Source organism: Furipterus horrens, unplaced genomic scaffold (genome assembly GCF_987537825.1).
Source record: "Furipterus horrens unplaced genomic scaffold, mFurHor1.1.pri manual_scaffold_5, whole genome shotgun sequence".
In the NCBI taxonomy this organism is placed as follows: domain Eukaryota; kingdom Metazoa; phylum Chordata; class Mammalia; order Chiroptera; family Furipteridae; genus Furipterus; species Furipterus horrens.
The window spans coordinates 49,851,387-49,878,993 of record NW_028327175.1 but is presented as its reverse complement, the minus strand read 5'-3'; the positions used below and the strand labels follow the sequence as shown (position 1 = coordinate 49,878,993).

General features: G+C 45.7%; 1 long non-coding RNA gene across 2 annotated transcripts in view; it reads left to right on the top strand.

Annotated features, from left to right (window-relative positions):
• The first annotated feature begins 1,106 nt into the window (after positions 1-1,106).
• The window catches only part of LOC150008581 (uncharacterized), a 69,475-nt gene continuing 42,974 nt past the window's right edge, over positions 1,107-27,607 (top strand). The window contains exons 1-3 of one of the 2 annotated variants that reach the window (XR_016511326.1): positions 1,107-1,454; positions 13,590-13,670; positions 15,253-15,504. This is a non-coding gene — a long non-coding RNA (uncharacterized LOC150008581). Of the gene's footprint in view, positions 1,455-13,589; positions 13,671-15,252; positions 15,505-27,607 lie in introns of those variants that run through there. The other variant, XR_016511325.1, reaches the window with a different exon arrangement.

Here is a 27,607-nt window from a genome sequence, read left to right as displayed (position 1 = left end):
TGGATGCCAGTGCAAAGAGGAAACCAAGGAGGAGGCAACTGAAGCCATGAAGTCTCTGAATACCCAGAACCAGGAAGGTGGCAGTGGTCTTGAAAAGCACGGGCAACTGGAAAGAGCTTAGAAGAAACAATGGGAGTGGCTATTGGCAACAGAGGAGAAAGGCCTCCCATTGACTGCTAAGGTCTGAGTTCAGGCGACTGGACACAGGTGTCCCAGACAACAGGCCCAGAATTTGGGAACGGGAGCAGTCTGACCGGGAAAAAAGACAAGGGTTTGCTTGGCTAAGAGCCTAGTCCCGATATTTAAATTACAAGGAAAATTGTCACCTTAACTCGTAGCCATTTAACTCTGTGCTCTTTGCTCTCAGGGTGGTGGTGGGGAGTTAGTGAGGCTCCTCCCTCAGCAAGCATGCTTTTCAGATTGTCGGCAAAAACGCCTAAGAAATTCACCCCGAAGCAGTAATTTGAGTGTAGCGGGCCATGTTTTCAGGACCCCAAGGAATCTACTTACAAATGTTCTTCGAGACTCTCCTCCCTGAGTTTCCTTACCTAGAGCCTCACAGGGCAAGGAAACTTACGCCTGGAGCCTCCTCTCCGGGACAAGGAGGCGAGGATGGGGGTCCAGGCACCCCCCCCCCCCCCCACCTTTCCATTTGGGATTCCCCGGGACGCACGTTCTTCCCGCTAGGACCCCGGCCTGGAGAACTGCCCCGGGCGCTCCAGGGCCCGCTCTCCGCCGGAGTCCGGCCTCTCACCCCGACACCGACTTCGCAGCTCCCCACCTTCCCCGCCCGGCGGTGCGACTCTCGCCACTCCTGAGACTGTTTCTCGAAACTGTCCCCGGAGGTCCCCGGCGCGGCTCGGGGGAACCTTCGCAGGACTCCGGGAGGCGCCGATGCCGGGCTGGCGCAGTGACAGGCTCCCAGGCCCCCGGGCCTCCGCCCCTCCCCCCGGGGATCCCCTTTTGCCTACACCCTCCGGGGCCGCGCAGGACACTCCCCTCCGGGGGCCGGGCCTCGCCCGCCCACCGCCCCGCCCCGCTCCGGGGGAGCCCCAGGCCCCGACCCCTCCCCCGGACGCCTGGCCAGAGAGCGGGACGGAGGCGGCGATGGTGACTGGGCAGCGGCGCGGGGCCGGGTCCTGGGCGGGGAGGCTCGGCGGCCTCTTTCTTTCTCTGCCCCCGCCCCTCTTCCTCCTCCTTCTGTGAGCCTGGCCGCGTCGGCGGCCCAGGTCGGCGCTCTCGCCTCGCCTGCTCCTCCTCCCCCACCCGTGGACCCTCTCCCCACCCCTCCCTCGCCCCCTCCTCTCGCCGCCTCCTCCCCTTTCCTCCCTCCTCCTTCTTCCCGGAGCGGCCGGCGGGGCCAGAGAGCCAGAGAGAGGTGGCTGCGAGGAGGCGTAACGGAAAGCCCCGGCTTGGGGACGGCTGCGCGCTTGGAGACTCCGAGCCTGGGCCGGGTGAGTTGGAGCCACCGGACCCCGCGCGCTCTGCCAGAGGGAGAGCCTGCATCTCCGTCCAGGTGGGGCGGGTGGGGGACCCCCGCGAGGGTGCTGGCAGAACCGTCGCTGCCGGCTGAGACCTGGCTGCGTGCGCGGCGGCTGGCGCAGGAACACCGCTCCGGAGTCCACGGAGCCCACCGGAGGGAAGAGGACCGGGCCGGGGGAGTTGCAGAGGGACGGTGTTGGCCCCTGGGAATGGGAGGGAACGGCTGCTTCTGCTCTCACCGCCGCGGCCACGGGCTGCAGGAGTAGAAAGAAGTTGTGCCTGCAGCAGAGGTTTCCCGGGAAGCTGGCGCGACCAGCGTGGACCGCGGGCACGGCTGCGCGCGGGTCTTAGGCGCAGCTCGGCGCGTCTGGTGCCGCGCCCGGGGAGCCTGGTCTGTGGCGTGTGGGTCACGCCGGCCACAGACGTCAGCTGCTTCTCAGATCTGGGCGGCATTTTTGTGGGCAGCGCAGTGATTTGGGGTGCGGACTGAAGGAGGTGGGCGTCTAGTGGGGAAGACCACATTTGGAAAGGGTGGGTTGAGTCCATCGGATGGGACGAAGGACTGGGGAAGACAGTGTTGTGTTTCTGGATGTTTTTAGGCACAAAGGCTTTTCCCCCTTCCATTGAGCGGTGTAGTATTTTTTGAACTCAGAAAAGCAGAAGGGTTTTCTACAATACCGTTCAACTTTATTTCGGGAGCGTCCACGATCCTTTCAATGGCAGAAAAGGGTAGTAAAGACCAAGTCTTACCTCCCATCCCCATCCTCTCTCCCATACCGGACGTTTCCTATATTTCCCGTTTTTTCTACTGTGATTGTGTGCGTGCCTGTAGGTTGCTATCAGTGACTCACATGTAAAAGTCGAACTGTTTGAAATCGCAAAACGGCCCCTATAGACAAGTGTGTGTGGAACCGGAGGGAGGAGAGGTGTGGGCGGGAGGGGGAGGGGGAGCTGTTAGAGCCCGGTGCTGGGAGTTAAACTTGAGTAACTGAGTTTGAAGGGACGTTTATCTTCTGGACGTTACCTTTACTGCACTTCACCCACGCCAGGTTTAAGCGAGGATCAGATGTTAATTTCTTTGAAATTGCCCTTTCCTGGTCTTTCCTGCTGTTCCTCTTTTAAAACGACTTTCCCTTTTCAAACTTAAGAGATAGAAAACAGATGCTGCTGGGGAGACTGAATGTTTTAAAGATAGGGAAAAGATATAAAGCCCAAGATTCTCATTTCTTTTTGCTGTCATACTGTGATAGCCTTGTTATTAATCTATGTCAGAAATCTGATTCTGATGAAATATTTGAGGGGTTTGAAGTAATGTCAGATAAAACCCTATGTTATAGGCATGTGTTGCTAGAGATGATGAGGGTGGGGAGGGAAATAATTTGTCTTCAGAGAGGTTTAATTAGGAAGAATAATTGCACTGCAAATAAACAATCCCTGAGTATATTTGAATCATAATACACGAACCAATAATTTGTCTATAGGAAGGAACAGGAATCTTGGTGGATGAGAGCAAAATGATGCCTGCTGGAAAAATGAATACTGTTCATCCGTGTAATGGGCTCAGAATTGATGGCACCTGCCTGCTGACAGAGACGTGTAGACTGATGAACTCAAGAGAAATTCCTGCCTATCGTGTTTGGGCAGGGCAGGAAGGGAAAATCCGGAGTAGAAGATAGAAAAATAACATATGGAAAAGTACATATTTCTTTCTAATGAACAGTGTTTATGTACAGCTTCTCAACTTTTTAATTGCAGAGAATTAACAAAGTAGGAGACCAAAATTAGGAGACCCAGACTGGGGCTGTTGAGTTCCCGAGGGCATCACTATCTCAACCTTGGACAAGTTGTTGGATTTCTCTTAGCCTTGGCTTCTGCATTGTAAAATGATAGTGATAAGAGTTCACGTCAAAGGATCACCTTGAAGATTCATTGTGATTACTTTTGTATAGGACGTGGGTGGTGTCTCAGACTAAGTGCTCAGAAAATGTTAACAAAGGTTGTCAGGTATTTCAAACGCTCAGGAAAAAGCCATGCCATTCTAAGATGTGGAATGCAAGGGTACCTGGTTTTAGAGTGAGCAGCTGCTGCTTAAGCCAGACCCTGAGTTGAGGCTGTACCCATGCCCCTGGCCGTCCATCCCCAGGGTTATCCTAGAACAGCGGTTCTCAACCTGTGGGTTGTGACCCTTTTGGGAGTCGAACGACCCTTTCACAGGCGTCACCTAAGACCATTGGAAAACACATATAAAATTACATATTGTTTTTGTGATTAATCACTATGCTTTAATTATGTTCAATTTGTAACAATGAAAATACATCCTGCATATCAGATATTTACATTACGATTCATAACAGTAGCAAAATTACAGTTATGAAGTAGCAACGAAAGTAATTTAATGGTTAGGGGTCACCACAACATGAGGAACTGTATTAAAGGGTCGCGACATTAGGAAGGTTGAGAACCACTGTCCTAGAACTTGCAGGCTCCTTCCTTTTGGACTCTGATTCCAGGGAGTGTGTAATGCAGGCTCTGTGTGGACCTGAGGACCGTAGCACAGGTGTGGTTTGCAATTCCAGGCTCCACTGCCCTCTTGCAATGGCAAATTCTGAGGTCCAGGTCTCACCAATGTAAACACCCAAATGTATTTGAGGAAAGAAAAAAAAAAAACCAAAACAATTTTCATTAGTAGATATAGTAAATACGTCTTTTGGGAATCCTAAAAGGTATGTTTTAATTCAATGCCTAGTCCTCTTAAAAAGATACAAGTAGTAAGTAAATATCTTATCCCTAGAATTTATTCCAAAAAGCAACTTTAAATTATCTCTTGAGGTTAATGATACCTTGCTCAGTTTTTACTAAGGCTGTACCTGAGAGCAGAGTAAACAAAAGGCATCCTTAGCCAAACTGTTTTGAGCTGGGGAACTGGGCTGTATATTGCCTTTCTAATTTGGGAGGAATGCCTGTTTGTTTGCTCAATCATCCATCCATTCTTTTATCCTGTCCTTCAGCAAATACCATGGAGCCTCTCCCGTGGGCCAGGCTCTGTTCTGGCTTCTGGTAGGTAACACAGCAAGAACCAAGAGCAAACCTCTCCTCTCACAGAGCACACACGCTCTGTCAATAGTTGAAGAAGCAAACCCCGTGTGCAAAGGACCTCACCACCCCTGGAAGCTCCCTTTTTGAATCAGAAGATCCTGTACCTGGAAAGCAGCGGGCGGGGTATACTTCTCTTCCACAAGCCCGCCTGATCAGAGGGAAATGACCTAGCCGGGTGTGGCGGCAGGAGCAGCCAGTCCTCTGGGTCCTTCATAGGGATAAGAGATAAAGGGGAACCTATTTCTTTCTGTGCTTGATAAAAGTATGTGTCCAGTTTGAGCAGTGGCTGACTAGAAGCACCAGCCAACAGGCCATGAAAACAAACAGTAGTTTTACTCAGAAGTAATCTTCTCAGCCTTAGAAAGGCAAAGAAGGCATCAAAGGTCAGATCTTATACTCAGCTTATAAAACCCAGGGAAGAATCTGCTCTGGCATTTGAGATACTTGACTTCCTTGCTGTAGAAGGCCTGACTGAGAGAATAAAGAATGGAAACTTGGTTTCTCTTGTACCTTCAAGGTTTTGTTTCTGTTTTTCACTTTTTAAAGTCACAATAAAAATGATACAATAATAATGCATATGTTTGGAGTCTGGAAGGCTTGTAAAGGTGTAAGGTGGTCAGACCCTGGCACTAGTTGCTTGGACTGCAGGCTCAGTTGTACAAGGAGGTACCATAGGTTGTAGGGTCTCAGTTGCTGAGCTGGGGAGTCTGAATGTGATTTCAAAAGCTGTATGGAAGATGGAGAATTGCAACAGCTGAGTGGCATGATCATATTGTTCTTTGGAAAGAACTTGGTGGCATGAGGTGGGCTAGGTGACAAGGTGGCCAGGGTAGTGGACAGAAGGTGAACTGGGAGGCTATGCAGGACACTTGGTGCGGGGTGAGGGAGGGTACAGATCTGGAGGACTCACCACACTTCCTTGGTTCTGGCTCAAGGGTGGGTGCATAGACAGAGTGAGTCCAAGGTGACTGGTGTGGGTCATGGTGCCATTCACTGAGGTAAGCAGCTCTGGGGAGCCTCAGTTTGGGGAGATGGTGAGGAGTAATGAGTTCACTTGAATCCAAAACTGAACTAACTGTGAACCTTCCAGAGAGATGCCTAGCAGAGTTGGATACACAAACAGGAAGAGAAGTCTGGGGCTAGGGATGAAAGAGAATTATTTGTATAGTAGAGGCAAGTGGTTGCCTGGTCTGTCAAGATTTACTAAACATTGCTCAGAGCGAGAGTAATCTGTGTCCTTGCAACTGAATTTTTCTCTTTCATCCTTTCGACAGGCCTGAGTGGGGATAATCAAGCCCCTGACCTTGGCCTTAAACGACCAGACTCTTAGTGGTGTTGTTTTGTAGACTTGGTAAGATCTGTTTATGTTCTTTTGAACTGAGATTGTTACAAGGAATGTGTATGGAATGGTTCTGAATGTATTTAACAGCTAGGATGTAAACTGATAAAATTGATACTCCCCAACCCCCTTCCCAACACACATACTTATTTTATGAACAGAATATTTGTGTTCTTCCAAAATGTATGTGTTGACTAAAGTCCTAATGCCTGATGTGATGGGGTTTTTTTTTAATCCTTACCTGAGGATATTTTTTCATTGCTTTTAAGAGAGAGAGGAAGGGATGGAGAGAGAGAGGGAGAAAAACATCAGTGTGAGAGAAAAATATCAGCTGCCTTCTTGCATGCACCCCAACCTAGGATCAAACCCGCAACCTGGCCATGTGCCCTGACCAGGATTCGATCCCACGACCTGACCTGACCTGACCTGACCTAACCCCACTCTCCACCCTCCACCCCCTGGTTTATGAGAGTACCCTTCAACCCACTGAGCCACACCAGCCAGGCCCTCAATGTGATGGTATTTGAAGGCAGGGCCTTTGGGAAATAATTAGGATTAGATGAGGTCATGAGGGTCAAGCATCTATGATAGGATTAGTGTCCTTACAAGAAGAGCGAGACCAGAGCACCCTCTCTGCCACTGTGAGAAAGTGGCTGGCTTTCTACAAGCCAGAAAGAGGGCCCTCTCCCAGAACTGGTTATTAGAGCACCTTGATCTTGGACTTCCAGTCTCCAGAACAGTGGAAAATAAATGTCTGTTTTTTAAGTCACCAGTCTCTGGTATTTTGTTATAGCAGCCCGAGCTGACAAATATACAGGTATATATTGTGTTTAAGAAAATGTAGGATGACCATCACTTGCTGTGTATGTAAACTAGTTTTGTGTGCATCTACAAATACTGAACACAGCTAATGAGGTGTGTTTTCTGCATGTTTTCTTAGTTTAATTGTATCGCCATCAGCTAGGTCAAGAGAAACAACTAACTTTGACCCTGGACTTGGCAGGTAAGAAAAGAGAATCTCAGTGTATTTTGACTTTTTCTTCATATGTTTGTTCTGATTTTGACTGAATACCACAGTTGAAGTGGCATTATAAACACTTCTAAAAAATTTCAATCAAAATTAAATAAGGTTTCTGAGGTGTTTGTTTCGGGTGAACTTTTGAGGTTCTATTTAGGACAGTGCAATTAAACTAAGTTTAAAAACTCTTCACATGGTTTCTAAATTAATAGGCATTAAACTCTGTACCCAGTTGTAGTATTTGAAAGAAGAGTATTGAGGGTTTCACTGGGTTTGTAACAAACAATATTCAGCACTGACTGAGGTGACATTGGCAGTAAAAACAGTTCTTTTCTTGTGCAGAGAATAGTTCAACAAGGGGTAACCAGGTGGCCCAGCTTTTGGCTGCATAAGGGTAATACAGTGAGAATTTGCACCCAGGCTGATGTGTAAAGTTAGGCTGTTACAAGTTAGGCTGTGTGGCCTTTTAAAGCACTCCCAGTTTGTGTTCTGATCCTAAAAGTGTACAACTTGCAGGAACCCCTGGATTGCTGGTGGGCACCCGCACATGTATTTGTGGCTCCCAGGTCTTTATCTACAACTTCTTAACAACCCTTTCTCCCCAACATTAATTTCTCCACCTTAGGGAAGGGGGTTGGGTTTCTCGTGGTCTCTATGTGAAGACTTTGCAGGAAGGCAGCTATCTGCAAACCAGAAAAAGAGCTCTCACCTGGAACCTTGAGCACTTGTACTAGGAGGTCTAACTTGTTTTCCTGTCCACAAGGGAGGAGGCTTTTCCGCCTTTTTGTTTAAAGTTACCATATGGCCCTCAGGGGCTATTGCTGTTAATTTGAATTTCATTCATTTGTGGGATAAATAAAAGAGTGCAAAGTAGACCCCAATGAATGATTGTTGAATTGCAGGCATAGTATTTGATTTGAGTATGACCAGACCATTATTCCTTACTACTGTGGGTTTAGGGTACGACTAGTGGGGATTATCCATCATTGTCAGTCTGTGTAATGAGCAGTAATGCCTCCCCATGCCTGCCTAAGTAGGGTGCCATGGAAGGGAACATTGGTAGCCATAGACAGACTGGAAGAATGTAGATGGAAATTTTAACTGGTTATTTTGGACCAGTGAGGTTACAGGTGACTTTTTTCTTACTTTTTTTCAGATTTTCAGTAAGTAGCATGTTACTTTTAAAATCAGAACAAAGCAGTTATTATTATTATTTATTTTTGTACAAAACTCCGCAGTTTTGGTCGCAACACTGTACACCTTCTAATATCTGTGGTACATCCATTACATAACAGGTCTCTGTCTTTAAAAAAGAAATTCAAATTTCTCTTTGTATATAGTTACTAATTCTGGAAGGCTGGAGGACTAGAACCAGGACTGGGTGCTGGGACCCAAAGCCAGAGTGAGCCAGCTTCTTCCAAACAATGGGGAAGAACCCACTCTTCATTGTAGGTGTGCTTTGTACATTTTGATAAACGTTGTGTGATCTGAGATGTGTTTCATTTCTGTATCTAAATGTGTAAACATCTGTTTGATAAGTCCTGAATTAGATATGTGCTATACTGACATGTTAGATTTTTATTTTTTCTTTTAAAAAATTATTTCAATGTTCCGTAGAACTCAACCCAGCAGTGCGATCTTAAATACCCCGTTAGCAGCAACCTCTCTACATGCCTGGAAAATTAGAGGGGCCCTTTTTCCTCCACTGCTTCTATTGTTCAGCATTTTCTTTCCACATGGAGCTGTGTTGTCAAGGGCACCTGAAGTTCAAGCTTCCTTTCTCTGGGGCAGGCTACAGTTGGGCTGAATTTCACATGTTGTTTTCCAGTTTTGAGGCATTTAGCCAGTTATTTAAGGATGGCCATAACCGTGTAGACAGTGGCCTCATTTAATCATCAGTAAGCAGTGCATGGCACTCACTTATTCAGGACAAATTAACCTCTTAAAAATTAAAAATAATTTTTTCTTTTGCCCATAGAGATCAAAGTTTCTTTTTTTTGTCTTTTAAATTTATTTTTAATTACAGTTGACATATTAGTCTTTTAAATTTATTTTTAATTGTAGTTGACATATAATATTATATTAGTTTCAGGTATACCACATAGTGATTAGACATTTATATACCTTACAAAAGGATAAAAATTTCTGAAATTAAAAATAATAGACTGGATAGTCTGAAAATTATAAACTTACCAGTAAGTGGTCTTCTTTTTAAAATAAATGACTACCATTTTTATATAAAGTATACACTTAAGTAAAACATGGCTCACAACTTTAAAAACAATCTAAAATCACATCTATTTTTTTAAATTGGCTATCTATTCCTAGAAGATGATTGTACATAGAGAAGTATGTCTAAACAGATACTTACTCTGTCATTTGCTCATTCTTATAGTAGTCCTTTCAGTCCTTGCAGCGGAAACTTGTAATTTACCAGCCTAATTACTGATTCTGCATGGAATCCTGCAGTAATATGGAGCATAATGTGCCGGCCGAAACAGGTGACTGTAGGTCATTTTTTGGTAAGTGAGTGTGCTTAAGTTGTCTTGTCTGTTTACGGGCTTTTTTTTCACTTTGTGCTTAGGTATATAGTTCTTTTCTTGATTAGTATCAAAAGGTCAGCATTAAGAGGAGTTAAGCAGATGTGTGGAATGTTTAAACTGTAATCCACAAACAAAAAGAACTGTAGCCTGGTAGAGGCCACACTGAATAACAAGAGCCCAAGTGCTGGTGGTGATGAAAAGGTGTGACAGGTTCTATATATACACCTGCATGGAGAGGTGGCTGGCCAACTGTTTAGGATAGTCTGACCAGCTCTGTTATTAGGGGACCACTGCTCTCCATTGTCTGGAAACTAGATTCATGGATGCGAAGAACATGTTAGCTTTTTTAGGAACTACACAGTCAACATAACTTGCATATTTTTAAAAAAATTTTTTAAACATTTTAAAACAAGAACTGCTATCAGGTTAGATTTCCTCTACTAGATGTTTGATTTTTAAAATCTTGACCATGGGACTTCCCATTTTGTCTTGTGAAATTTCAGCTTCCTCATTCTGGCATGTTGTTCAGCCTGTCCAGGTAATATTGAATTCTGACCCGGTCATCTGTCATGTCAGCCATCCCTCTGGTTTACGTGCTGTTCCTTGATACTTTCTGCTCATCAGTCATTCAGGTTCTTGGAGTCCTTTGCCGCTGCTTCTCTGTTCAGCCTCCCCTTGTCATTCTCTGAGTCTTCCTAGTAACCAAGGGTGCACGAGCCTTTGTAGGCGGCTGGCCTCAAGGCAGAGGGTTGGGGTCTGTGCCAAGATACAGAGGAAGCTAATCATACCTGTGACCTTGACCTCATTAACATTGTGCTGGAGCCAAGAGAGCCAGCATTCCATGGTATTGTTTGACTTTGGATTGTCACTGCTGATCTATGGTCGTGGGGCCATACTCCTGCCTTCTAAGGGAGGCACATGTAAGACCCAGATGAGAATGTAAGAAATGGTCAGTACTTACAGTCTCCTTTCAACTGCCTAAGAGTTGGGCTTCGGATAGTCACTGGGTTCTGCTGATGATGATTTCGCCTCAAGACAGACCAAAACTGACAAGAGATGAGCACAGAGTGTGAGGGAAGGTCTCTTAGAGTCTGGAGCATACGTGGGTGGGCGAATGACGGGGGCGTCCCACAGGCGGGGGTAAAGTCTCACATTGGCACTCCTCATGCTTTAAAGCGGGGCTCCTCAAACTTGAATGTGCAGAAGAATTACCTGGAATCTTTTAAAAGTGCAGACTGATTCAGCAAGCCAGGGTGAAGTCTGGGATTCTGAATTTCTACCAAGCTGCCCCTGACGTTCATGCTGCCTGGTCTGTCCTCCGCGTGGGTAGCAAGGCTTCACATAAAGCTGGGATGTGAATTACACTGTGGAATAGTCTCCTGGAGGCGGGAAGCTGAAAAAGCTGGTATCAGGAAGGTGCCTGTGGGGTCTGACAGAGAAGTGATTGCCTGCTACTGAGGGCTGGTCTCTGCTGGGATGAGCCTGTAGGCTCTCAGTCCTGTGCCTTCCATTTGGGCCTGGACCAGCTCTCAGAAGTAGCCACGCAGGGAGGGAAGCGGTGGAGGGTCTTCCGGGCAGGATATAGTTAAAGGGAGAGGTTTTGTTTTGCTAACTTTTAGTTACATTAATTTTCTCATTACATGTTGATTATATTCCATAATTTTAAATAGATAAAGAAGGCTCTAACTTCCTCCAATTAAGCCTGCATTTTCTCATACACCCTAGCGCTTTGAAGTTCTGTGATTACAAAGTTTTAAAAAGTTACCTATTGTTTCATTCTGAGCATTGTGTCTAAAACTTGCCTTAGGCTCTGCTGGGGTGCTGGCTAGATATATACATTCTCAGATCCCACCCCTGCAGTTTTGACTTTACAGGCCTTGAATGGCCCTGGGAGTCTGTATTTTTTAAACAAAGTATCTAGATGGTTCTTATCAGGCAGGTTCTAGAAACCCCAGCTTAGAGAAACATGGATTTAGAAACACATCTCTCTAAGCCTGTGATACCAGCAGTGTCTGAGGGGCGCCCTTCCTGGTTCTTTTCTTGGCCTCTTGGATACTTGGTGATGAAGGCTGGCCTCCATCCCATTGGCTCCACTTCCGTTTTTATCTTGACACATGCTTGTATTCTTACAGAGAAGCTGTTATCTTGCTTGGATGGGGCCAAATCTGAGAGTCCTTTGTCAGCAGTGCAAGAGGTCAGTTCTGAAGCTGTTATTTTTAGGAAGGTTTTACAGACACTGATTATTAAGTGCTTTGGGGCATTCCTGGAAAAAAATGGGCTGTAGGCTTTGGGTCCGTGCAAAGGTCTGAGGAATGTCTTGAGGCCAACTTTTCCCACTTTGTCCCCTACTTTGGTTCAGACACTGGGGATAACATGCATGTCCCTTTCCTAAGTAAATGCTGACCAGAAATGGATAAAGGGTCCCTCACCCTCCACAGACGGTTTGGTTCCGATCTACGTGAATCGACAGATCGAGGAGTCCAACTTTCTACATCATTGTATCAAACTTAACCTTCGTTTTAACAAATGCAGGATCCATCTGAGCTCTACTGTAGGGGCAGAGTCAGCTTATGAAACAGATGCAGTGGGAAATGGTCAGTGTGATGGGATGGGAGGGTTGTAGAAAGAGTTTCTTACCCAAAACATGGAGCTCACTGACTGTTGTGCCTAAAATTCTACCATTAGAGGAATTTGGGTGAAATGTTTCTCTTAGTCAACATGTAAGCATACATAGGACAGGTAATATATTAGTTAGTTATACCTTAACAGGCATAATTTCATAAAGTGCTTCTCAAGATTAGCTCGCTAAGGGTGTGACTGATAGGTGAAGTGTGGGCATAGTTCAAGGAGGGCAGGGCTGGGTACAGTGTCACTGAGGGCCACTGGAGACACCAGATGTCTAGGGCAGCTCATGTAAAGCCCAGGATACCTGGGAGGGCATTAGGCAGAACTGATTCTCATTCACTTTGTGTGTGTGTGTGTGTCTGTGTGTGTGATAGGGACTTTAATATCCTTGATGATGCATCTGGCATACTTCTATCTAATATGGTCATTTCACATATACTTGCAGGTTAAATAAAAAGCCAAATGATTTTTATATGAAAATTAAGGTTGAATACCATAATTGTACTTGAGATTATTTTTGCTCTTTTTTTTTTTTTTGTCTATTTAATTTTAAAAAATATTTATTTTTAGAGTGAGGAGAAGGGAGGAGATAGACGGAGGGAAATATCAATGTGAGAGAGAACAATGATCAGTCGCCTCTCGAACATGCCCCAATTGGGGACCAAACCTGCAACCCAAGCATGTGCCATGACCAGGAATCAAATCAGCAACCCTTCCCTTTGCAGGACGATACCCAACCAACTGACCCACACTGGTCAGGGCTAGCCTATTTAATTTGGAGAGAGAAGCTCAGGAAATGATCCTGTTTCTGTACCTGCTTAAGAGGTGAACTTGGCCAGCAGCAGAAGCTTTCCCTCCTCCATGGAGAGAGTCTTTTCCCAAGTCATTTTTGAAGATGAGGACTTGACTCTTCTGAAACCCCATGGCTCTCAGGAAGTGTGATTTAGTGCGTGTTTTCTCTCTCATATCCATAAAAAAGTGTTTACATTTGCCAGGAGTTTTCAGCTCCCTTTGACTTCTCTAGGATTAGCAGGTACCTCTGCAAAGGCTCCTCGTCACCTTGTATTTTCCCCACTTTCGCTTCTACCAGATACATCAAGGTCATGATTCACACCCGTTCACTTTTGTGTCTTTGTGGACGGTCAGCTCCCTGAGAGCAGGGAGCTTGTCACATTCATGAGACTGCTGGCTTGCATGGTTTCTGTCATACAGAAGGCTTTGTTCATCATTCTGTGAGGCAGCTATTGCAGGGGAGGAAACTGAGGCACAGGTGGGTTAAGGACCTGGCTTAATCACCCTTCCCTAAGTTATAACACTAGAATTCCTATCCAGGTTACTGACGGAATCCCTTGGCCAAGTGAACCTGGCCAGGTTTTCTGCCCTGAGACCCAGGAGCCTGAGGCATGGTCTGCAGGTTTCTGCTGCGGCTGTTAAAAGACTGGCTGTTGCAAGCTAACAAAAACAGCTCTTTCCTGTTGTTTTTCAGGTAAACTGGGAAGCAGTCCTTTGAGCTCACAGCTGACCTGTGGCTTTGCCTCTTGTTAAGGTGCTCCTTCTCATCGTACAGGTAAGGGGTTGGTTCCTGGACCTCCTCACTCAGGCTGGTTGTGGGAAAACTCTAGCCATGACGACACACCCTGACAACCATCTAAAGTTCTCACGGATGTAAAGAGAAGTCCTTCAATGGAGGGCGACGTCCCTTCTCCGGAAGGTGTCAGAAGGTGCTCTGCCCCTGTGCAGAGTGACGGGGGAAGACGTTTACCTGGCTGGTTTTCTCCTGGGCACTGCTGGCATTCAGTCACCTGATGCTCTCCCTTTGTGTGGGGCACCCTTCTCCCCAACATTTGAGTCAGCACTTCAGAATCCCTCTTCCTCATTTAAGGCCCTACCCAAATTTCACTTGTTATTGATAAAACTGTCTGCTTCTCTGCTCACACAGCATGCTGCACTTGCCATGGTGCGCTTTACTTGTGTGCGCTCATCCTTTTTACTCTAGTCTGTGAGGGTGGTTTTTTGGCTATCATCTCCCACCTGCCATGGATGCTGGCATGGAACAGACTTTCAATAAATGCTTGAATGTTAGTGTGAGGGAGAAAATGTCCTAGTAAACTGAACTATGGCACACACACACACACACACACACATAATCATAATATATTCCTAAACCAATGAAATGATTTGTGGGGTGCCTTTTTGGATTAATTACATGTATGTTTGATCCTATTACCATGCATAATTGAGAATTTTTCATAATATACAAGGGTGGTCAAAAGGAGGTATACAGTTGTGAGTAAGTGAAACACAGAGTTAATAAAGCTATTGTAATGATCATAGCCTGCATGTCTGTTTCCATATGAACAACCGTACACCTGTTTTTGCCCACCCCTGTATTGAGTCAATAGGAGTCTCGATTCTTACCCCTATTGCACAGGGAAAGTCAGGAGTTATTGCGTCAGAGTCTTCCTTTGAGTAGTAAGTGATACGAGGTCATGGAGCAGTAATGCGTTACATGACAGCCTGCAGCCCTGAGCCACCAGCCCTCCTGGCTGCCTTGGGAGAGATAATTGTCAGCTAGACTGGGAGCCCTGGTCTGCCCTAGGGTTGAACATGGATCTACAGGTGTGGGCAGTAAGGAAGCAAGCAGTAGACTTTCCCAGTTAACAACCCAGAGGAAATAAAACTATTTCCGAGTGGCTTGAACGTGTGTTTTAAAACACAGTTTAGGTTTAAATAATTTAAACAAAAACCTTTTAAATCAGTACATTTCTCTTTTCCTCATACTTCATAGTACATTGGGTTCTTTGAGAGGCGAGCTGATTGGCTTGACCCCATTTTACTTTATCCTATGGGTTGGAAGTAGCAATACCCAGTGTGGCATTTCACCTGCATGTTGGACCTAGAATGGGGCCTGGTCCTTTCAGAAACTGGTGGGTGACAGCTCGTGGAAGCTGGGGGAGGGGCCGTACTTAAATCTAACCAAAGACCATGTTCACCTAAGAGAGCATGGTCTTGAGTTTTTGCTCTTACTTCCTTGTCCCGTTTTGACACTGCTCATTATTCAGCCTCTCCAGTTGCTTTGTTTTTGGTGTGTGCAGCCCTAAAACAAAGAGAAAGAACTTATCTTTTGGTTTTGCATGTGCTTTCCACAGCGTAGTAAAGGTCCAGCCAACAGGTCCCACGCAGAAGCAGTGACGTAACCACGGTCTCTTCGCCCTGGTACAGAGCCCGGTCATGCAGCTGCCTGGAGGAGAGTTTAGCGAAAGACAGGGCAGGCCAAGAAATTTGACTCTCAGCTGACCCTATTCATATTCTTCCCCAGGAATTTCCAGTCTCCATGGAATCAGTTCGTCTGTCATACTTGAAAAATGAACTAAGAAAATAAATTGCAGTTTAAAAGTCCAGATGTTAAAATCTAAGTGTGTTTTAGCTTTTTAGTAGGTTTTGGAATTTGAGGTATTACTGACTGTTTTGTGTTGCACCATCAGTGCAGAACTGAATGCAAGGTGGTGGTGTGTGTCTGGTCTTCACGCTGCCGAACACACGGGGAGTGCTTACCACATAAAAAGTCAGCAGCTCATTGAGCTTCTAGGAGAGATCTGATTCTCAGAGTGCCTCCCACTGTAGGATACAGTTCTAATCAGGCTGGCACAAATGGTGTAGGTCAAGCCGTCAAGTTACTGAGCTGGTCCCCCTCCACCCAGGGGGTCTCCCACACAGATGTGCATTCAGGCATACCTCATACAGCTCTCTAGTTGGTTTGCACTGCCCTACATCATCCTAATTAGAAAAGCCAAGAAGTGATGTAGTACCTGAATTTTCTTAGAGCTTGTGGAGTTTGTGTTTTGAACTAACATGGTGCTCTTCTTTCATACAGTGAAATGTTTAGTGTTCTAAAGATGGGACTGCTAGTGCTTTAGCAGTCGGATTCGTATATCAGAGTGTGTGTGTGTGTGTGTGATATAGCTGTTTCTGAGCATTGGCTTTGATCCAGGGACACTGTCCAGTGTGGGTCCCTTGTGACCAGGGTAGACATTTGAGGACAATCAGAGCAAAGGCAACTAGTGGACACAGCAACTGGTCTGCTGGTCTCAGACTCCAGTGTCATTAACGTACTTGTCTCTGGCGATTTCTGTTATGGCTGAAATGCCTGAGAACCCAGACCGCAGCTGGTGACAGACACACACACACACACAAACACATACCCAACAAATAAATGGCACATCCCCACTCAGGGGTCTGGTTTTTTCAGGTGAAACCTTTATCTTTTCTTCTTCTTATAAAAGAAGCAAAGTCTCCAATATAGGCTTTCAAGTTTCATTGTGAAGCTGCACCCAGGTATTGACATCTCTGGGAAGAGTTTGCTTTTTTCCATTTCCAGAGCATAGTCAATGCCTAATTTAGGAACCACTTTTTACTTTGATCGGGTTGCTTTTCAGCTGTGATTTGCTGGCTGGTTTGTCTTATCCACTATGTTTTGTTGATTTGAAAGAAAACGTATAAGTTCTTGTTTCCAGGAAATGTTGGTTTTAAATGGAATATCTTAGATTTCTGCTTTATGAGGGGTTTGGAGGTGTTGTTTTGATCAATCTCATATCCTCTTTCAGTTAAGAAATGACTGTTTCCTGTTTCTTAGCATCTTTTAACAATTACAGACCTGAGTTGGAAGGAAGCCTTTGGATGACTAGTTAATCCAAGTAACTTTTCCAAATAGGCTAAAGAGAGTGAAAAATCTTCCTCCTCCATTTCTTTTAATGATAAAGAGTAAACACCCTGCCTTTTAAATGATTCCTTTTCTCTCTAGAGCATTCCTTATATGAAGCTGGTTCTGAGGCTTCCAGAATTCTGTTCTCTCAGGTTCCTTCTTCAAAGCTGAAGGAACTTGGCCTCCTTTAGACCACCCCCATTGCTGCTTATCTTTCCTCTCCTTAATTTTCCGATGGGCAGTCCTGGGTGCTCACCTCGCCTGCATTTTATCTGCCTGTCTTGGGGTGCTGCAGAGAAGTCCTTCTCTCCTCTTTGGTTACAATCTGAAAAAGAAAACAAGCAGCCGAAGCTTCCATTGCATCCCAGCAGTCTTGGGAAAATAGTTCCCATTCTTCTTGTTCCTGGGTTCAAAGTGCATGTAGCTTTTTATGGGGGTGACCAGCCCTCCCAAGGTGCTGGTTCGAGTGGGCCTGGATTTAGCCTGGTGGACAATTAATCAGTGACCTCCTCCTTTTGCCTTTGCCTTTCTGGCTGAGTTGACATTAATGCTCCAAGTGAGAAGGGGCTGCTGCTCCTTTGAGCAGAGCACCAGGCAGGGGTGGGGAAACATTTGATCTTGTTCAAAGGGATGTCTCTGAAGCATGAAGATTGAACTGATTATGACCCCACCCTGGGGGAAGGAGAAGCACCCTCTGGGGAGCCGGCCTGGAGCCAGCCTGGAGGAAGAAGCTGGCAATTACTAATCCCATTGGCCTGGGGGTCTTCAGGGTCTCATATCCATTCAAAAGAGAGAGAATTGGGGTTGAAGGTAATAAAATTGATCTTAAATTAGAGGAGCAGGGGGTCATTTCATCTAATTTTGTGGTTGTTACTGAGGAATAAAAGGCGGAGGGGATAATTTAATTTGCTCCTTTGAGATCTTTATCGCAGTGAGATGGCCTTTGGGATGCAGTCTCACAGGGGCTGGCCCTTTCCTTCCTAACACCGTAGTAGTACCAGGCAGGGCCTGGGGAGGCACACTAATCATGTTGGGCACTAGAGTTAGCAACTTGGAGTTCCTCCTGCCCTGACGGAGAGTCAGTGGCTTAATGTGGTTGGTGTAGGTCCTGCCATACCACTCTTGCCAGTTACTTAGGAACATGGCATTCCCACCGAAAAGATAGAAATCAACCAGACAAGAGAGCTCGTTTAGAGTTGGGATGGTGTCTTTTATGTATCTGGAGCGCAATGGTGATCAGATTCCTCTGAGTCAAGCAGTGTTCAAAGTGTTAAACCATGTGGTGGCGAGCTGGCAGAGTGGTGAGAGCTTGCCTTCTGCTGGGTGCTGTTCTGTTCACAGTGGGTGTTCATTTCTGCTGCCTTGCAGAAGCCCCACTGGGTTACAGAGAAGAGAGTATAGCCCAGAGAGATTATGCAACTTGCCTGAGGTCTCCCAGTAAGGAAGGTGGGGACCTGGGATTCTGTCTCTGGACCGCTAACTTTCAAATTAAGCCCTCAGTGATTGTCATTAGCAGGAACGGAGCAAAGAGGAGGAAGAAGTGAACGATCAAATGTCCTCCAAGAGGAGGGAGAGGAAGTGTGTTGAAGAGAGAGTTCTCTCTGCCAGCCAACAGTTGGCACTGGCCCCCAAAGCAGCTTGGTTTCTTTATGAAGGGAGCAAAGTGATCAAGGTGGGCAGGGCAAAGGAGGCGGGAGCCGGGGTGACTGGAGAGGTGTAGATGGGAAGTGCTCTTTGTATGCCTGAGACAGTCATAGGCAAAGTGCTGAATGCCTTCCGGAGTATCTGTGCCTGTGATCAGAAAGGTCATAGGCATCCACCATCTACATCATTGCCTCTTGCTGGTTATTTCTAGCCTTTCCCATACCCTTCATCATTCCCACTCTGACTATCTCATGTCTGATTGCTTTCTAGTCCATCTTCTCCCTCTCAACTGTATACATGTCTGCCTAATATTTGTGAACCTAGCTCTAAAAAAAAAGAAAGAAAATTTCTACTAAGATGTGCTGCTAAAGTCCTTAACCACCATCAAGTGCATTTAATCATAGCTTTGGTTTGTATCGTTTTTATAAAAATCTGTCCCCCCTTTCCCCATTGATTCAAGAGGTGATATTTTCCCGTACAAGTGGATGATGGTGTCTGCAGACGTCTCCCTTTTGGGTGGATGTGGTGCCATCAGGAACTCCCAGAAGGTAGAACTCCAGCCAACTGTTTTCCTGAAATGTTATCTGAGGGAAAAGGGGGAGCAGCATTGGGAGGGGCAGCTTTCCACTTGTTTCACTCACGCTCCTCTGTATCCTGTACGAGAGTCTCTGTGCCCAGCCCTTCGAGGCAAGAGCCCCTCCGCCTTGGCCACGTGCTATTCCTTTCCTTCATTACTGTGGCCAATCAGCAGCTGGCTGTACTTCGGTACCTCTTAAAAGCTTTCTCTCTCACTGTGTCCAGGAAATTGAAATGCAGTGTCAGAAATGATGTGAGTTGATGAAGAAGAAATAAACAAACCCAGGCAACATGTGAGGGAGCCTTGGCAGCCCTGCTTCTGTTTTTCTGTAGTTCTGACCTGAAGGAACCAGATTTCCTGCATGTGGAAGGAATGAGGCTGTGAGCGCCCCTGGGCTGAGGAGCCTGGGACGTGCCTGCCAGGGAGCCTTCTAGATCAGGGCTCCACTTAGTCTAATAAACACTGGGATGAGCACGGGTCGTGTATGCTTGGCAGGATGGATACAAGTCACACATCTGCAGCCCACACTATATGTACGTGGAGTAAAAATAGCATCTGTTCAGGGAGGTAGAACATTCTAGAATGCTTCAGTCCCCTCTTAGCACCAAAGCAGAGTAGAGAGTGGTGACCTGGGAGGGACCTGAAAGAGTTTCCTGCCAGAGCCCTTTAGTTTCAGTTAACGACACTAAATGACTTGATTAAAACCCTGTGAGGGCAGGACCCTCGTCTCGTCTTGTTTATTCCCCTTCATGCCTTTGGTCCCTGGTGTGTATTAGGTGCTTAATATACACCTGTTAGGTGGGCGGATGATGTGCATGAAGATAAGACTTCTGCTCCTAGTCCAGTGCTCTTTGAGATTATTTTTATAGGCTGAAAAGTCTGTAAGAAGTGGTGCCAAGTGGCTTTTATGTAATTGAGGTTTCCTTGTGATTACATGTAGCTTAGGAAATTGAGATGTACCAAGATTAAACTGATTCCTGCAAGTTGTTGGGGAAGACAGGCTATCTCAGGCATGGGGTGTAGGTGGGAGGCAGGACTGCCACGTGACAGTCTGTCTCCGTGGTGCCCCTGGAGTTGGGCAGAGCCTGGGCTGTGGGGAGCGGGGGGTGGCCCCCCATTGCTCAGCCTCCTGGGTGAATCAAGATAACTGTGGAACAAATGGGCTTGAAGTTGCCCGTCTGCCAACGGCTGGGAGCCCATGTCTCCTGCGGCTCAGTGCCTGCTCTTGAGCGGGGCGTGCTGCTTGGAGCTCCTCAAACGTGCAGTCTGTGTGCGGAGGTGCACGTGTGTACAAGATGCTGTGGGTATGACTGGGAGGTCAGGGGGACTCAGTTGTCTACACTGAAAGATCCCACTAGCCAGTAAAAGCGGATCTCTACTGCTGCCCAGCCTCATTTTGAAAATTGTAGTCCTGTTGTCAGCGGCCTCAGCCCAGCAAGCCAGGCCGTGCTGTGTGCTGTGCTGAGAGACCCACAGTGGTCAGCCACGCTGCCCCTGTGAGGCTGGCCGGGCAAAGCGAGGCTGTTCGTTTATCTCCCGATTTAACTTCGCAGTTAATTCACAAGAAAAGATTTAACATGGCAAGGGAGTTTTAAAATTTAGAATAGTTACACGACTTTAACTCAAGATGAAAAGTTGCCAAAGAGAATGTGTAAGGTTAAGAAATTTTGTTTAAATTTGCAAACACTAACTGAAGAGGTGTCATTGTTTGCTTCTTGGTTTGGTTTCATCCACCCACTCTGGTCCTGGCTGGGCAGGGGCAGGAGGAGGGGGTGTCTCTTTAAATTGACCTTTGGGCTTCACCACATGGCCTTGAGGTCCAGGGATGAGTGTGCTTCCTCTGGAACCCTTGGCAACTGACCACTTTCAGGTGGAATTTCTGTGCCACCTCGGGGAGAAAATCCATTTCCTTCTGGAAATCCATTCCTTCTGACAGTCCCTTTGACTGGTTCACCTGACTTTTGCTGATGCTAACTTTGTGCAACGGCTCGTTGCTTCTCTCCAGGAAATAGGCAGCGGATATCCAGTCTCTGGGTGGCCATAAGACAAGCTCTAGGCTAACCCTTATTGATGACTATAGAAAGAAGCAGCTGGTTATTGGCTTCTGCTCTGCATTAAAGATCACAGAGCTTATTGATCTAAGGCAGACAGGATTCTGCCTGCCAGAGGTGTGTCTGACCAGGTCTCCGGAGCAGCAAGAAGAATGGTTACTATTGGCCGTATTATTAGAGCTTGAGTAAAAAGAGTAAACTTAATCTTGCACGGTGGCATTGATCATTACTTTGTGTTTCTTATGAAAATCAGGCCTTGGGAAGTGGTTTGTGGTAGTGCCTTCCTGGTCTGGTGTTTGAGCTTCTCACGGGGGCTGTTCTTTGGCAGGGTCATCATTTGTGAGCCTGTCCTATTGTATGGTTCTGGCATAGCACTCTGGAAGGGAATAGTAAATACTCTACTGGGACCCAAAATATTCTTCGTTCAAAATCATGCAAATGACAAACGTATTTAGAATATCCGGTATCTTGAGTTCATTTACGTGTGGGAAGAACCTGATTCTTCTCCTCAGGATTCTTGCAAGTACAAAAGAAGTGCAAAGGGAGGGTCTGATGTCCCAGCCATGAGCCTTGAGCTCTTGTGAAGGGTCATGGGAGAAAGCAAACCTTTTAGTGGACAAGTATTTCACATTGTCTCTTTGATGAAGGCACACACTTTTTGTTTTTTTATTTACTTATTTTATTGCATATGACAGAGTTTCAATTCAGTAGTTGTTGTTGTTTTTTTAAGCAATCTGTGGGGGACTAACTGCAGTGGCAGAAAAGAATATTAATGCAAATTTATATAATAGTGTTTATGTTTACAAAATTAAAAGCTGAAATGTAATGGAATTCTGTGTTCAGAGGGTTGCAGCTGGGTATAAAAAAATTTAATATGTTAGAAGATTGGTTCATATTTTTAATTTTCTTATCGCAAAGTGAAATATTATAGTATACATGCATTCATTAATTATTCCTCAAATAAGGTATAAATCGTGCAAGTACATTTTTACAGGGAGTAGGAGTGTAAGAATCCAAATTGGTGGTGATTTGCAGGCATCTTGCTCCCGTTTTTACAACACAAATCAGAGAAGGCTTTGATGTGCCCTGGCCGTTTTCCTACCACTAATACCTTGGTATTTTCTCTAGGTGGTGTCCTCACATGCTGTGCGCTTTCCCCAGAATCAGGATCAAATCTCTGATCATCACCTGGTTTAACTACCCCATTTGCAAGGCCAGAACCACAGGGTCTTAAGGAGGACCAAGTTCTTCCTCCAGTGGGGCCAGTCTGCAAGGATGTCTCAGTCGTGCCTTCTGGTCCTTTCTGGAGCCCAGTCGTGCCTAATGGCAGCTAGGCCCACCCTGAATCGAAAGAGCATTCATTGTCGGTGACCTAAAAAAGTTAATGATTAATATGCAGGATTGGATTTTGTTTGGTGACTATGCAGCCTGTTAAGTATTTTAACCATTTAACAAACATTAGGAGCTATATGTCAGGGTGTTTGAAGAGGACAGTGTTTGGGAGGCAGTCCTTCTCAGCCCCGTTTTGCTGGCTCTGTGGTGGGGAAGGCGCAGCCTTTGCTACAGGCAGCCTGGTTCCAGCCCTGCTCCACACTCACAGGATCTGTCTGAAGGGCTTAGCTGCCTCTGCTGTAAAATGGGGATGATCATACCCACTTTGTAGAATTGTTATATGAAATGACAAAACCTGGGTCAGGCATACCTGGAGCTCAGTGAGTGGTAGTCATCACCACTATTGAAATAGGAGCAAGTTGATTTACATAATCCAATAACTTCTGAAAGTGTCCTGAATTGTTGGGGGGTCAGCTGAGGTGCTCAGAGCATTTTGTAGTTGTTGTTTTCAGGCGTCTCTTTCCATATCAAAGCTTGCTGCTGACTGAGTTTCCTGTGTGTACCCTTTCTTTGGAGAAGAAAGGTTCTGTAAACTGAAATTTCTCAGGGCTTCCTTTGCCTTTAGGATCAAAGGAGTCCTAGAGTGTGTATTTTGACATGAGGTAAAATTACTAGTCACTCAAAATTAGATTAGTCCTGCAATCAGATTTGTTAGAGAGTATGTGTTTCTTGGGAGGAATGCCTACCAAGTAAAGGCCATTCTTGGTGGTGATCTGCCCTGTGGCACAGGTAAGATTCTACCTCCTGGTGTAAAATCTTAGTTGGAAAGGGGGATGCTAAGCCAAAAACTTGTATGAAAAGTGTTTATGTTTGTCCTGGGAGAATGGCAACACATCACACACCGTTAACGGGCCTGGCCGGCTAATAGTTCTTTGCACCAACCCAGCGATGTAATTTATTTCACAGAGGGAATTGTGGTTTCATGTGCCATGTACTGGTGTCATTGAAACCTTGTTTAAAGAGGAAACTAGCAATTAATGTGAGAAATAGGAAATCGCTTTACAAATTTGTGGTGGAAGAGACCCAATAAAAATGACTATTAGGAGTTTCCCTAAGGTGAACATAAGAGTTTATAAATGATGTTTTCTGTCTGGTGAGTTGACAGCCTTTGGTCTATAAGTATAAACCAACGTGTGACTGCCACACACAGAGCAGGGCATGTGAGAGTGTTCCTGCAGGGAAGAGAGTGACTCCATGGGACATGCAGGCAGGTATCTGCCGTTCAGGGGTAGGCGGCAGAGGACCGGGGTATGCTTGGTCAAGGTTAGGCTACTCTGTGTCATTGCTGCTGCTGTTCTCTGGCTGGGAGATGACAGGTGGAAGAGCCTGCAGTGACAGAGCGGCTGATCATCTGTAACTCTGGCTTTGCTTGTGTCTGCATTTATGCATATAAACATTTAAGCTCATTATTTTAAGACACAAAAGGTCAGAGCACGTGGGAGCCACTGAGTACTGAATCCTCTCAAGTTTGTTTCTTGGTTGTTTGTTTGCCTTTGGTATCACTGATGGGACTGGGTCATTAAATTAAAAGTGACATGTAACAATTAAGTTAGAGAATGGGTTCATGATGAGAATTATGATTTTCAGACTTTTAGGAGAACTTTTTTTAAAGTGAGATAATCCAGTGGAACCGTAGCATTATGTGTGTTTAATTCATAGAAATTCAACTACACATGCACTGTTCCAAAGCAGGGAGCTGGAAATAATATGGGGCTGCTTGATAGTCGACTCAGTCAGAGTGTGTGCCTTACAGCAGGATTTTTCAACATCGGTCTTACTGACATTTTGCACTGAGTAATTCTTTGTTGGGGGCTGTCCTGTGCACCATGGGATGTTTAGCAGCATCCGTAGCGCCTACTGACTAGATGCCAGCAGAACACCTCTCCCCAAGTTGTGGCATCCAGAGTGCCTCCCACGCCATGTGTGCTCTGGGGGCGGAGGGGCAAGTGATGGGAAGGGCAAGACCCTTTGGGCCTTGAACCACTGCCTTAGAGAGTGAGATGAGACGCTTTTCAATCTCTTGTTCCCTCAGGAGTTCCAGGCCCTCTTCTACATCACCTTACCTTCCTGAGTATGATCGAGTGAATATAAGAAAACAAAAACTCTGAGGCACGAGGAGTATAAATTGAAAAGGATAACTCAGCGACAGTGAGTTCAAAGCATTAGGGTTTTACTCCGCAAGGGAGAGCAGCCCGAGTGGAATCTCTCTGAGAAGTTTCTAATGGCCAGAGCCGTATAAAGTGATTGGTCCATTTGCACAGATCCTTGTCAGTTCAGAATCTCTTGGTAGTAGTGGGGCTCATGGCCAGTTTCTGAACTCTTAAGTCTGTTTACTGAGTCTGGTTAATACTATGGGGCTGTTTGCTGTTTTGACCAATTTGCTGACAAGCAGTCACTCAGGTTCCTTTTTCTCAGGCTCAGTGTCCTGAAACTGGTGATTCTGAATTAATGTGTTCCAGGCATAGTGCAAATTACCTTTCTCAGAGTGTTTGTATTATTTTCTATTCAGTATGCTGGGGAGGTTCTAGATTTTAAGACAAGGTCCCTCTCCTTGAATCAGGGTGGGCTTGTCCCCACTCTGGCCAGTAGTGTATGACAATAACTATCATCAGGTGACTTCTGAGGCAAGGTCTGCAAAGGCCATGCAGTTTCCACCTTATTCGTGGGAACACTGCTCTTTAAGGCCTGAGCCATCATTTAAAAAGTACTCTGTGGCATCAAAGCAGGTGCTCCAGTGGCCAGTCTCAGCTGAACCCAACCTTCTACCCATCCCTGCTGACATGAGTGAAGCCATCTTGGACCCTCCAGATGAACATCCCCATGCACTGAATGCCACCTAACAAACTCTGCCATTGCCAACTGGAGCAGAAGCACCAACCAGCTGCTCCTGGCCCAAATTTCTGACCCACAAAAATGTGAGACACTATAAAAAGTTGTTCTTTTCAGTGACACCACCCCCCCCCCCCAAATAAATCGAGCACTTTGTCTATTGTTCCACCAAAAAAACTTGTTCTAGAAGCTTCTTGAGAGATGGGTTTTTTTTGTCTTCTAAAGAACTTTTTCAGGGTGATCATGACCGTGCACGTTTTGCCTCACCCTGCTGACTTTCCTTCCCCTCTGGCATAGTCTATTTAACTATGAACAGATTTTAAATTTAATAAACATTGCTTAATAATAACTATTATACAAACAAAAGTGAAACTGCTCTGGTTTAATGTGGAGGTAAGGGTCAAAGCCCTTGCCTTCATCTGGTGCCTTATCCCAAATTATTGCTCTCATGTCCCCAGGCAACTCTGGATCCTCCCTGAAGTCAACAGTTTGAAAGAGATTTTCGGTTATTCTTACAAGGTCAGGTCAGTTTGTCCTAAATCCAGTGCTGGGGTTGTAGGCACCCTAAAAAATGTGTTTCCTAGAAGTGAACCACATTATAGTGTAGGTTGTAACAACTGCATATTTGGGTGTATAGATGCATGTCTGTATGATTCTGAACAGATAGGATCACTGTCCCTTAAGCTGGGCTGATGAGGGAAAATATACAATGATTTGATCTCTCTCTCTCTCTCTCTCTCTCTCCATGAGAACTAAGAGCAACCTTATAAATGAAACTAACGTTATTCATTAGAAGGGAGTTGTGATATTTCAGATTCTGAGACTTGCATGATGGGTTCTCCCAAGAGCCAGCATTTGCTTCAGGGAAGTTGGAACTAATAACCCACAGGCAGGTGTCGTTTCTCCTTCCTTAGGGCAGGTGGCCTGGGGAAGCTGCTTGTTTGCAAATGTGTGACAGCTAACAAACAAGTCGGGGGTGTGGACCTCCCAGATGTCACTATTAATGCTGACGTCAGGGATAAGAGTCAGACTAATATCAGGACCCGTCAGACTAATATCAGGACCCGTTGGCTGCAAGGAGAGGCTGTGAGGAACAACAAGTGGAAATCCGACTTCCTTAGGGTGAGCGGTGAGGGTGACCCACATTCTCAGTCCCTTTTAGCATCCTGTCCTTGTCTCTTGCAGACCTGGGATAAAGGAAGCTGAGCTTCTGTTGGCATGGTTCTTAACTCTAGATAGGACTGCCTTAGAATTCTTGCCAAAATCCTTTCCTGGCTTTGTGATTTTTGTCTAACATGTCCTCAGGAGCAACTCATAGAGTGGTTATAGAATTAATCTAGGAAAGGTGGTTTGGATTTGCCAAAGAATGAAGGGGGAAGGACGGACCGGAGAGCACGATGAAGGGGAAGGGGTGAGCAGAGGTGGTGGAGGAGACAGGGGGACTGTTCTGTAAGGGTTCCTTGGTTTCAGAACATGAGCACCGTGGAGCACTTCCAACCCCACATCTAGCACCGGCTCTACAAAGGTCAGCTCTCTCTGTGTAGCCATGGAGGGGGGTGACCTTTGCATGGCCTTTCCAGACTGATACCCCATTAGATGGTGGAGAAGAGGGACAGGCTGAGGAAGGAGTGTAGCTGTTGTGTTTCTTGTGTATCCATTAGCTTGGCCTTGGTTATTTATATTTTTAGAACCAGATGAGAGGTCCCCTTGGGTCACAATATAGGTTTTTATTCATTGTAGCATCAGGTTTTGAATCCCGATTTGATTTTTTTGCAGGGGGTGGGGCAGGGGGACAGTCTGCTCTTTTAGATTAGATTGAGTAAAGGGAAGGGTTTCTCACCGTGTTCCCATTAGGGGAAATGATGTGTACATTGAAGATTGTCTGGCAGGTCCTACATTAATTTGAAATCTGGGGTCTAGAGTTTGTGAAAGAACAGATTAAGAATACCTACCATATATGGATTTGTTTTTAGAAAACAGTTTTTTCTATTAGCTGCTAAGTCCTGGTGACCTACCTTCCTTCCTTCCTTCCTTCCTTCCTTCCTTCCTTCCTTCCTTCCTTCCTCCCTCCCTCCCTCCCTCCCTCCCTCCCTCTTTCTTTCTTCCTTCCTTTCTTTCTTTCTTTCTTTCTTTCTTTCTTTCTTTCTTTCTTTCTTTCTTTCTTTCTTTCTTTCTTTCTTTCTTTCTTTCTTTCTTTCTTTCTTCTTTTTCTTTCTTTCTTTCTTTCCTTTCATTTCCTAGTTGCCTTAATGTTACTTGGTTCTTTTTTCCCCTTTATTTTTATTGTTGACACTATTACAGATGGCCCC